The sequence below is a fragment of the Schistocerca americana genome, chromosome 6 (genome assembly GCF_021461395.2).
Source record: "Schistocerca americana isolate TAMUIC-IGC-003095 chromosome 6, iqSchAmer2.1, whole genome shotgun sequence".
NCBI lineage: Eukaryota > Metazoa > Arthropoda > Insecta > Orthoptera > Acrididae > Schistocerca > Schistocerca americana.
In genome coordinates, this window is record NC_060124.1 from 408,112,251 (window position 1) to 408,124,354 (window position 12,104).

The following is a 12,104-nucleotide window of genomic DNA, read 5'->3' on the forward strand; positions in this document are numbered from 1 at the left end:
TATTTTCCCGCCATTTTCTTAGGTTAGTGGAGATAGTCATGGTGTGTTGCATTGCCCTGATGGAATTTGAACATCCTGCCATTTTCTGGGAGAGGGGAGGGGAGGGTGGGGGGGGGGAGAGGTTTAGGTCCGCCATCTTGAATAAATTTGGCAACAATGTAGAGTGGGGTAACACGAACTTTGTTCTACTACACATATTACCAATTTACAGAAACTAAACTTGGTTTAATGATAAGCATTGACCTAAGAACTAAACAGAGGAAAACGAGAGAAAAGATACTATTCACCAACTAAACAAAATGAAATACTACACCTGATGGGAAACTGTAATCACATCCTATTTGTATATATATATATTTATGCATTTATGTCGATGTATAATTGGTTTGTTTTGTAAATATTATTTGTATTTTTACGCTGGGTCTTGCCTAGGGAAAACTATGCTATCGAACGATTACATCGATAGGTCGTGTGGAGAACCAAAGTGTTTAGGATCTCTGGTAGTGTTAACTCTGCCGCATGGAGCGCGGGTAGGGAGAGTCTGGCTGGAGGAGGGCGGTGGAGCAGGTGTGTTGTGTGACGCTCCCGATAGTTGCCGCGCTTTCGGGGTTTGGCAGCATGCAATTGCACTCGACTTGCTATGATAGTTTCTGACACGGTGTCGCGGACGGGAAGCATTAGCTGGCGCACATCAGGAGCCCGTTTTCGCCTGGTGACCGTGTCGAGAAGAAGGCGCGCCAACATCCAGCTTCTGCAACAGCGACGGCCGACAATGAGTGACTGTCGCCACCTCCTCGATCGACGACTTCAAACCTTCAATCAACCAACAAGGAAGACTAAAAGCACGTAAAGTTTTAGAACTGTATGGCAGACCTCAGCTTTTCAAACTGTTGTATCAAAAAATAGAACAACTTAGCATGAACATTTGTTGCTCCTTGTCCCAATTGCATTACTAAGCAGGGTCCCTTCCTTTTCTGGAATGAACCCGAGTGTCGTTGAAATTCAAACGCCAGCATTAAAGTAATATCATTCCATTTCACTGCTTTAATTTCAAAGTTCAGTTAAAGTATTCATAGCTGGCTATAATATTTAGATTACACAAGCACAAATTAAGAGTGCGAGTTCTGTTACCATATTTTAGCGTACCTGTGACTGCAGTTCAGCTTGGTACGTACTAAATTTTACTATTGTTGATTGTTCAGAATCATTTAATTCAAGTTCAAAGTTAAATCTCTTATTTCTAAATTGCGTAGAATCAAGTAGCTTTTGAAATGATTGTTGAGGTGGCCCAAGACTAACCTTATTTTATTTTATTTCGTAGTGCTTCAGAAACAAAGTTCACTATTAATTTCAGTCCCTAAATTAACTTTCAATTTTCCGGTTTTATTAATTCTTTTGCTAAATTAAGTCAGAGTGTAACGAAATTTATTACTTCTGACAAACATTCAGTTTTCACACAGCACGTGTCAACCTTCAGTTGCCACGCTTTTAGTGCTAATTATATGTGCATTAATCTTTCATTTTCAGTTATTATAGTAGTTGTCCATAGGACTGGCGACCGTAATTTTTCCCAAATCTCAAATATCTAATTAAGGCCAATTAATTGTTAACGTAACGACCGCACATTCATTCTCTTTATTAATTTTACCCTTTTCTCAAAATTAATTTTCACCAATTTCATTTGCATTTTTCCTTCCATTTAGATGTAACCCTTCCCTCCCTCTTTACCGACAAATTTAACTTCGGTGACGTATGCTTTTCCCAAATTTCCATTAGGTGCACGCGGTTTAATTTTTCACTTTCATTAAGGTCGATAAGTGAGGGGGAGGTTACAAGCTGTCCATAAAACCGTAAGAATACGACGGGGTGAAGAGCTCTTCTGCCAGCACGTCGCAAGGTATCGCAGACATGCCCAATAATGTTCATGCCTGGGGAGTTTGGTAGCCAGGGGAAGAGTTTAAACTCAGAAGAAAGTACTTAGAGCCACTCTGTGCAATTATGGACGTGTGGGGTGTCACATTGTCCAGTTGTAACTGCCCAAGTCTGTCGGAATGCGCAGTGGTTATAAATGGATACAGGTGATTAGACAGGATTCTTACACATGTGTCACCTCTCAGAGTCGTGTCTAGACGTACCAGGGGTCCCACACCTCTCTAGCTGCGCACGCCTCACACCATTACAGAGCCTCCACCGGCTTGAACAGTCCCTAGCTGACAAGCAGGGTCCGTGGATTCATGAGGTTGTCTCTATATCCGTACATGTCCATCCACTCGATATAATCTGAAACGAGACTCGTCCGACCAGGCAACATGTTTCCAGTCATCAACATTCAAATGTCGCTGTTGACAGGTCCAGACGAAACCTAAAGCTTGGTGTCGTGTGGTCATCAAGGGTCTGAAAGCCAATACTGATGATGTTTCGTTGAAGGATTGGCACGTTGACATTTGTTGATGGGCCAGTATTGAAATTTGCAGCAATTTGCGGAAGGGTTGCACTTCTGTCACGTTGAACGATTCTCTTCAGTCTTCGTTAGTCCCGTTCTTGCAGGATTTTTTCCCGGCCGCAGGGACGTCGGAGATTTGAGGTTTTATAAGATTCCTGAAAGTCACGGTACACTCGTGAAATGGTCGTACGGGAAAATTCCCACTTCATCGCTACCTCGGAGACTGTGTGTCCCATCGCTCGCGGCCGACTATAACAACACGTTCAAAGTTACTTAAATGTTAATCTGCCATTGTAGCAGCAGTAACCGATCTACCAACTGCGCCATGCACTGTTGTCTTATATAGGCGTTGCCTGCTTGCATATCTCTGATTTTCAATACGCATGCCTATACCAGTTCCTTTGGCGCTTCAGTGTATTTCTTAACCAAGGAAAAGTGAAATGAAATGATCGAATGGCATTGATGGCCGGGATACCTCACTTGGGGAAGTTCGGCCGCCGAGTTGCAAATCTTTTTGGTTGACGCCACACTGGACGACTTGCGTTTCGATGATGATGAAATTATGAGGAGGACAAAACAACAACCAGTCCGCGAGCGAAGAAATGTGCAACCCAACCGAGAATCGAAACAGTGCCTGCTCCATGGCAGGTAGACGCACTGATCACTCAGCTAACTACGCGGACTGTTGATCAGGAAGAAGCAATTCAGTTTCATTTGTATGATAAGGCCTTTTATCATCAAAAAACTTCACCTTGTCTCTAACTGCATGTATAAGAATAAATTTTAAGTGCAATATTACGTCAAGAAAGGAAATCGACGACCATAAGGAAAGAAGGAAGTTAGTTATGGAACAGAAATAAGAATAAATTTAGCTTCCATGGCAGAAGAAGCCAATACCGAAGAAGGCGTGTAGAGGAGTATGGAGGACCTAATTAAAGAATATATGTCCGTGCTCTTCTACCTGACGGGCAAATTGCAGAATTTGATTAGGATGATTAGTGGAGCCTTCCTCGATGTTTTCTGTATTGTGGTATGGTTTTCATCCCTCAGTCAGTGCGCATAGTAGTTTTATGATCGTTTTGTAACAGCGCAGACAACATACGTCCACCATAATTGGCGAGTAACGTGCAAGTACTACTGTATCAGATAATCTTTACCGAAAAATGATGCGTTACGTTGCAACTAGTTACCAGGATTTCATAGTCCATTCTATTCACCTGATCTACATATATCTACACGTATAGAGATTAGATAAAAATATGGAGACATAGCGAGAAATGCACGTTTGACCTTAAATGCAGATGCCTGTAGATTGCGCAGTTGCATTTGATCAAGAATGTCACCTCTGCAGTGTCTTCAATACACTGCAAGTGTCAGCCGTGGTCAGAATAGCGCTCTGTATAGTTGTGAGCGCATTATGTCGGAGCTAACTGAATTCTAAAGTGTGCAAATCGTTGGTTCTCATATGGTGAGTGCTTACGTAAGCAAGGAAGTCAAAGTGTTTGGTGTTTCAAGATGCACCGTATCGAATATTTACATTGCACACAAGGAAAGCGGAAACATAGCATCCGAAAGGTCATAGCATGGAAGACATTGTGTGCTGAATGACAGTGACAGATGGTCAATGAAGAGGACTGTGCCAAAAAATAATAGAATGACAGCTACAAAAGTTGTTGCAGAACTGATTGTAGCACTCGAAAATCCTGTCACCACCAAACAACGCGGAGGGAGCTATTCAAGCAGAGCTGGAATTCCAGAACCAGTCATCAAGGATTCAAATGCCCCCAACAGGAAAACGTGGTAACGAAGCTATAAAACACGAACTACGGAGGAATGGAGCTAACTTGGCCGGATTAGTCTTGTTTCACTCTGTTTCAAAATTCTGGCCGAGTTTACGTCCCAAGAGTGCAACATGGCATCCATATCGTTGTATCCCATGGATACAACAGTCGCATTGTTGTTGCCGACAATTACGTGACCATATTGGCTGATTAGGTCCATTCCTTTGTGCACTGTTTGTTCCCTGATGGTGATGCTGCGTTCGAAGACGACAGGGGCCTTGTTTACTCTGCTCGCATTGTCCAGGGCTGTTTTTGTGTGCAGGAGGGTGATTGTTGCTGGCTACTGCAGTCACCAGAGCTCAATATTATTGCTTTTGGGAGAAGCGTACGTCATCGCTATCCACCTTCATCAGCGTTATCTGTACTTGGCACTGTTTTGCAGAAAGAATTGTATAAAATCCCCTTGAAAACTATACAAGTCATGTACTTATCAATCTCGAGACGACGAGAAGCCGTTTTGAATTCCAACGGTATTCCTACAGGGTACTGGTCATGGTAATGTGTTGTGTTTTTAGTATTCCCATGTTTTTCTCCATCCGCTGTACCACTATACTCAGGAAGGCACCTTATAAATAAGAAGTGGTGGGGACGCCATCAAGACTACAATAAGTCGGAATACAGCCATGAGAAGGTTACAAGTTGCTTTAATGATTCTTGCAATATTTGGGAAGCTAGTTTGGAAAAAGCTGGGGACAGTAGGATCAAGTGTTTGGATACCCCTTGACAAGGGTTCATTTTTATATCCAACAGAACGATCGTCTTACTATACCTATCCTGTACTACAGGAGCGAAGTCTAATATTAAACACTTTCTCCACCTCAAGCAAACAGGACAAATTGTTTGAATGTTTTTGCATTAGATGTGGCCCAGGGAGCGCCTTAAGAGGCTTATGAAGGCAACATACAGTTCATGGGCGGTTCCTAAGAAAAGCCGAAAAACATGCCTGTGTGGATAAAAATCCTACGTCAAGATAGCAAATTTGCTTTACTGATTACCGGTGTTGCCTCAATACCGAGCCATCTTCAGATCAGCCTAAAATGTTGTTCTGTGCGTGACACTCATTACACATCGTCGCAATTTTTAGAGCTAAGCCGTCCTAGTTAAATAGAAAATCCTAAAGTGAAAATCTTAGTTGGTTATGTAAACTGACAACGTTAATCACAAACCAAATGTTATTACAGGGCCTATTTTGCCACACGTATGTACAAACGATCGACTACAATGGTAGTTGCATGTCCATGAGTGGATGTAAACAAGTCATCATTTCTAACATTCATATCAGAAACAAGGAAGTGTCTGTGCGACAGCTACGCACAGAAATCAGCGTAAATCTGTACGATATACTCCTAATATCCCGACCTCGAAGAATCTTGAAAATTGTTTTAATATCTTTATCCATTTCCTAAATGCAGAGGTTCAAGTTATCCTACTTGTAAATACGCACGTAAAATCCGGTGAGAGACGAAACCCAAATAATAAAGAACTGCAGCAAATTGCTTAAATTTTTACAATATATTCTCTAGGCATTTATCTATAAGTGCCATCTTCCAATTTTCAAAATTCTTTATCCGTTATCGAAAAACACCGCAAAAATAGTTTTTGGGTACCACAACCGAGCCGCGAATTTCAAGACGCACAACAAATGGCTGTAATTTTAACGATATATTCTTGAGATCCCAATCCCTAACGACCTTGAAAATTTTCTTAAGATCTTTATTTGTTTCCGAGATACAGAGGTTCGAAGATACTCTACTTCTACTCGTAATATCCGGTGTAAGGCGAAAGCGTAGTTCATAAAGTGGTGTAGGGCGGAGCTGTAAAATGTCTCTGTAATCGTCAGAAAGGTTCTGGAAACCCCCTATTGTAGGACTGAAGCATATGTAAAACATTTGTGCGCGTAAAATCCAGTCTGAGGAGTAAAATAATTCTGCATTATTTCAATTTCACGTAAGTAAATTATCAAAATTTTACTAACCATGAAATTGGTTCCACATGAGTGACATGCTCTACTGTGACAGCGAAAGGAAGGGGACCAGTGACAAAATGTGTGGGGTCCTGCCCACTCGTCGCTTGTAGAGTGCCTAAGGGATGCTGCGTTCTCGGAATGCTACACAACAATTCAAGCAAATAACATTAGTTTTATTTCAATAAAGCAGATTGACAATATTTCATTTTGAATTTTACAATGGTGTCGCAAGCGATGGGCGACATGCAAACAAGTAATGTTTTTCGCTATAGACAATGTCCAAACAAGCAATGGATATGGCTCACTAATAACTGTTCTGCGAGTGTCTTCTCTTCTCTTGCGTTCATCTTCGTTCCGGCGCTTGTGGTTACTTACGCCAGAACAAAATGCTCCTACCAGGTCACAAGAAAAATTTTCTTAAAATACTCTGACTGAGAAGTGGGGTACAGCTGCCTCATTAGATCTTCCTTAGCACCGTTAAAAATTTTGGCATGCGGACGTATTCGCGCTTTCTTATGCTGAGAGAGGAGACAGTGGCAGTGGGATAGAGACGGAAAACTAATAAATAGTGATACATAGTAGACAGTATGGTATAGTAAGAGAGGATGAGAGAATGGCATTGTGAGAGAAAGAGAGGGGCGTAGTTGATAGTAACAGAACAATGCTTTGAAAAGAGTGAAGCAGAAAGTGCTAGTGGGAAAGGAATAAAGAAAAGGAAAAAGTGGAAATGGGTGAGAGCCAGTGATAATGAGAATCAGAGTCACTGACAATGACAACGAGGCGGGAGGGATAGTGACAGTGAGAAGAGACAGCAGCAGTGGGAAGGAAAGAATGAGATAATAGCAATAAGGCCTTGTACACACTAGAATACAACTTCGAGTGATATTTATATCTATACACTGTCTATAGGCAATCGAGTGATTTTGTACATAGACAACTGAGAGATATTTCTTGTCCATAGACACGGTTTTGCTACAAAATCGCAAAATTTTTGACTCTCATTGTGTAAGGTGCCAGGACATGGGCACTTACACGTTAGCTTATCAGCATTAGTATTAATAATAAAGGGATTGGCAAGGGCATCAGATCATGACTATGGGAGAGATGAGACAATCCGTAGACAACGTTTGCGGCATTCAGTAGTGTGGACGTGTTGGTGGACATAGACTCCAGTTATTGTCTTTGCGACGTGGAAAAAGCTTCGTCGGTTTTTTACCATTTTTTCCTATTGTTAAACATCACTCATCAAGATGACGAAAGTGGAGCAATTGTAACTTGCATGGGTTTCACACAGTGTCATGGTTGTTGGAAATCTGTAATTCAGATGATAAAAATCGCAACAAAAAAAAGTTGTTTATCAAAGAGCTGGTCAAAAATTCTAAAGTATCAGTGACTGGCGTTGAAAAAAAAAATAAAAAAAAATGCTGTCATCTGCTTCTAAAATCAAAAGTAAATTACAGTCGAAACGATGCCCTCGGTAAACAGTTCACTTTCCACCAACGTCTCCTCTTCAGATATCACCATCGATTATTATCACAATCCCAACAAAGTTAGCATATTTAGCCAATATCTAGGAAAAAGGAATTCAAATGTGTACACGAGACAAAGTATCTAGACTGTGTACGAGACATTGTCAAGCTCCATGTCTATAGACGGTCCCTCCACAATGTCTGTAGACAATCGCTCGATTTTACATACAAGTGTGTACTTACCTTAACAGTGAGCAGGAGAGAGGCAGTGACAGCAACAGGAGACAGTAGTAGTAAGACAGAATGAAGGAGATTGTAGCTGTGAGACAGGAGGCAGTGACAGAGAGAACAGAAAGACACAACGAGACAATGACAATGAGTTGAGGCTGAATGAGTGAATGAGAATGGGGAAGTGGGAGTGGATGGGTATGAGCGACTTAACAGAGATGGGCTAGTGAGTATGAGCGAGTTACAGTTATGGAGACTTATGGGAGAGGTGAGTTGCATGTTAAAAATAGCGCGAATATTTTGGCAAGCCAAAATGTTTGGGAGAATTTTTGAAGGTGCTGAGGAGGGGAGAATGAGGCAGTCGATATCCGGCTTCTCAGTCAGAGTCTTCTAACAAATAGGAGCATCTGCCAGAAAGTTTCATATCAGCGCCCCCTCCGATACAGAGTGAAAATTTAATTCTGGAAAAATCCATCAGGCTGTGACTAAGCCATTTTCCGTAAAATCTTTCCTTTCTGGAGTGCCAGGCCCGCAAGTTTCGCAGAACTTCGTGAAATTTGGAAGATAGAAGACGAAGCACTGGCGGAAGTACAACTGTGAGAACGAGTCGTGAGTCGCGCTTGACAGCTCAGTCGGTAGAGTACTAGCCGGCAAAAGGCAACGATCCCGAGGTCGAATCCCGGTCAGGTACTCAGTTTTAATGTGCCAGAAAGTTTCAAATAGGAGCATTTTTTCCTTTTTTGTGTTCCAATAGGGGCATTTTTCCTCTGATCGATAATGGTGAACGAGCTTGTGCAATTCGACACAGAAACTGGAGCCGCGGTCGCGTTCAACTGAGTGAGGCTGGAGAGTGGAATGGAACCGCAGCGGTGGGGCTGGAGGGGCGCCGCCTCCGGAGCGTCTGACGCAGCAGTCGCCGTCGGACCGCGAGCCAGGCCGCACCGCACCTCACCGCACGGCGCCGTGACGCCGCCCCCAAGCTGTGATGACGCAGGCTGCGGCGGCGACGCCGGCGCCCTCCGCCGCCCCGCGCGCCACACACATGTAGACGCCGCTGCTGGCTTCCTTCTGCGACTTGGCGAAGGTAAGAGCGACCGCGTGGCGTCGCCCTTCCTGTGCTGCGCGCACGTGGGACCGATTCGCGTTCCGCAAGGGCAGCAGTTCTGTTGGTTTCTAAGCCTGCAGCCATCACCGAACGTCTTGCAACTGGCACGACTCTGCCGCATGCTTGTTTATGCCCGTATGTGGACATCATTATTCGGATCCTCTTCGTATGTCGGGAAGGTAAGCACACTATGGCACAACCGAGTTTTGCTCTACACGGTATGTTGACACGCGAATAAGTACCCGTAAATAAACGTAATAGTGTCCTGTTTTGTATGTGTGTTAAAAATTCTATAACAAATAGTAAGTGATCTGACTGTTTTACTTCAAAAGTATTAATCTCGTCGTCTTTGAAGTCACAAAAAGATGCAACATCAGTATACCCTTTTGTGAACATCAGTCTTCTGTTTCTTGTTCTAAGCTTAGGAAGGACCTGATATTTACTCCCTGTCTGTGAAATATTTATATCGATAGATTCCAAGCATATACACTATATTATGTAATGGTTTGTAAAGAATACAAAGAAAATATTTCAGTAAAAAGAGCTAATTATGGCGTATCAGTGTTGAGAACTATGAAATATCTGATTAACAGTCATCACGCTACTAAGTCAGTGGGCCATGAGTCTAAGGTAACAACAAAATTATGACCAAACAAAAACAGGGAGTAGTTTGAATTGCCACTTGCTGATGGGATTACGAGTAGCGACTTATTCTTCGATAATAGGTATTTTCCTGTTGTATCTAATTATTTTAATGAACCTTACAATTTCATGACTAAAAGATTGTTGCGTCTCAACACTACTTTTTTCTCAAATTTCCTGCCTGTGTGCCGATAACCCGGTATACTACAGCACACTGTAATTACTAATTTCTAAACATTTTCGAATTATCAGCTGCTGAATATCGCCTCTGCAATGTCTTCATGTACGCGCTTGCGTTGGTAAACAGAGAGAGCAAAGTGCTGGACCCATTGTTTCACGACTGACTGGCGAATTTTCTTCATATGGTACAGCTATGAAAAGTTCATTCACTATCTGTTTATCTGAATAATAAAAGACCAGTACTGCTCGCTCCTGAGTATATCATTTCTGACTTCAGTGCTTATTGATACGGAAAATATAATGGCAAGATAACATTTAGCAACATGCCTAACTCGCCGCGGGGATGTGCTATGGTACAATCAGAACGCAAAGTATTTTTTAAAATAATTCAGTTTTTTAAGGGAACGATTCTATGTGTCACATTTAAAAACTCATAGCAAGCTGAAACTTCGCTAGTATATCGTTAATGAAGGAAAAAATCTGTCCTTTACTTTTATAAACAGAAAAAAATTATTGATGGAAAGCCGTATTGTTTTCCAGTTTATTATTATTATTATTATTATTATTATTATTATTATTATTATTTACTCAGCGAAACTTCGGTGGTGTTTCTCTACCTCCTATACCTATTTTCCTTTCTTCACGTGTTGGATTCTGCAATTTCCTATAATTCTGTGACACATTCTGCGGAGATTACAATGTGTCATCCCATTCGAGTAGAGACAGGTACGGTTCAAGGCCCCCTAGGCCGCAGCTTAAGGGGCCAAGGTGAGAGGGACGCCAGCTGTGCCACAACTGTAACATTTCTGTGCTGGACGTATCGCGATGTTATTTTTAGTAGTGGCCGTCTGGGGCTCCGAGGTGAGAGGGTCGTCTAAATGCAAGATTGGTGTACATTGCGTTTCACAATTAGCAGCGCAAGCTGTCACGGGGAAAACTGTACGAGGGAAAAGGAGGGATGTGGAAGACGCCAAATTATGAGTCACTTGTCTGGAAAAATGCTCTCGAACAGGCCCAGAGAAGAAAGCATATGTATCCACGCAATTTCAATGTTTCCAGTGTAGGTCTCCACTGTTCAATAGGCGTTCTACTCAATAAGATCATAACATGCTACATTTTCCGCAGGATTCAAGACTAACGTAACATAACAATTAAAGGGAAACATTAAGTAAGGACGCTACACCACTATCGAGATACGTTGTGGTAATAAAACGTAAAACAGTCCATGAGGCTTGTATGTAAAGAATTATTGATTTATTGTCCTATAAGCATGGGAAACAGAGTCTTAGAAGTTAATGATGATTGGAAAGTTATTTCTTATAAGTACTTGGGACGATGGAGCTGTTTCTACAATCCCTTTAGTCACTCAGTTTTATACTTTGTATATATCTTGTGTGAAATACTTATTCTACATTTCTGGATGATTTTTTTACTTCTTCCAACGGAAATCGAAAAATTATATTTTTTAAAGGAGAAAATATCCTTAGTAACTGATGAAATTAGTGGCGCTCAGGTAATCCCGTTTTTGATTCTTTGTCGAACCAGATGATAGGTGTCGGGTGGAACATGTGTTAAATGCAAGTAGAACTTGACACTACAAACAACTGTATAGTGACATTAAACTGGCCCACTGCGAATATGTCAAATGCTGCCTAACGAACAAGAGCCACAATTCAGTGGCATATTCTTCTGTAATTGCACAAATTTCCAGGTGCAAGATCCAACGCCGCATGAAATAAGAACGCAAAGATCTAAAATGGGCATGCTACATGTATGCAGCAATGCCTCTTGGAGGACCTCAATGAGTAACACTATACTGGTGCTGTGATGCTCGTCGGGTAGCTTTTGCAGTATCCGCGGATATTTTTCCAGCGGAGGGCAAGAGGAAGTCTTGCAACTTGACAGACCGATTTCGATGTAACTTTTCATGGCGTATTGACAATACGTCGCACCCTAGTACGTCATGATAAACAGTGCCTTAATAGTGGAAGCTGTTTTTTTCTGTAGACTTACGATCTTACCTTCCAAGTGCAGTATTCCTATTTAGCTTCTCACTTAAGTTTGGTTTGACTGACACATCATTGGTTTCTGGTCATTTTTCCTTCCTAAAACAGGACACGTAATCGACTGAATGGGTACTTCAGAGATATGACTGATTTGTTTACTGTTTTTCTTAACACATTTTGTCACTTTGCGTTATACTAAACCATGTCTTGAAGAACTATTACGA

At 41.8% G+C, this 12,104-nt stretch overlaps 1 protein-coding gene across 1 annotated transcript in view; it reads left to right on the top strand.

The window, feature by feature from the left end:
• Positions 1 to 8,925: 8,925 nt before the first annotated feature.
• LOC124619723 (protein decapentaplegic-like) overlaps positions 8,926 to 12,104 on the top strand; it is a 296,317-nt gene continuing 293,138 nt past the window's right edge. The window contains exon 1 of the mRNA XM_047146288.1: positions 8,926 to 9,031. The gene's annotated coding sequence lies outside the window, so the exon portion shown is untranslated. The remainder of the gene's footprint in view (positions 9,032 to 12,104) is intronic.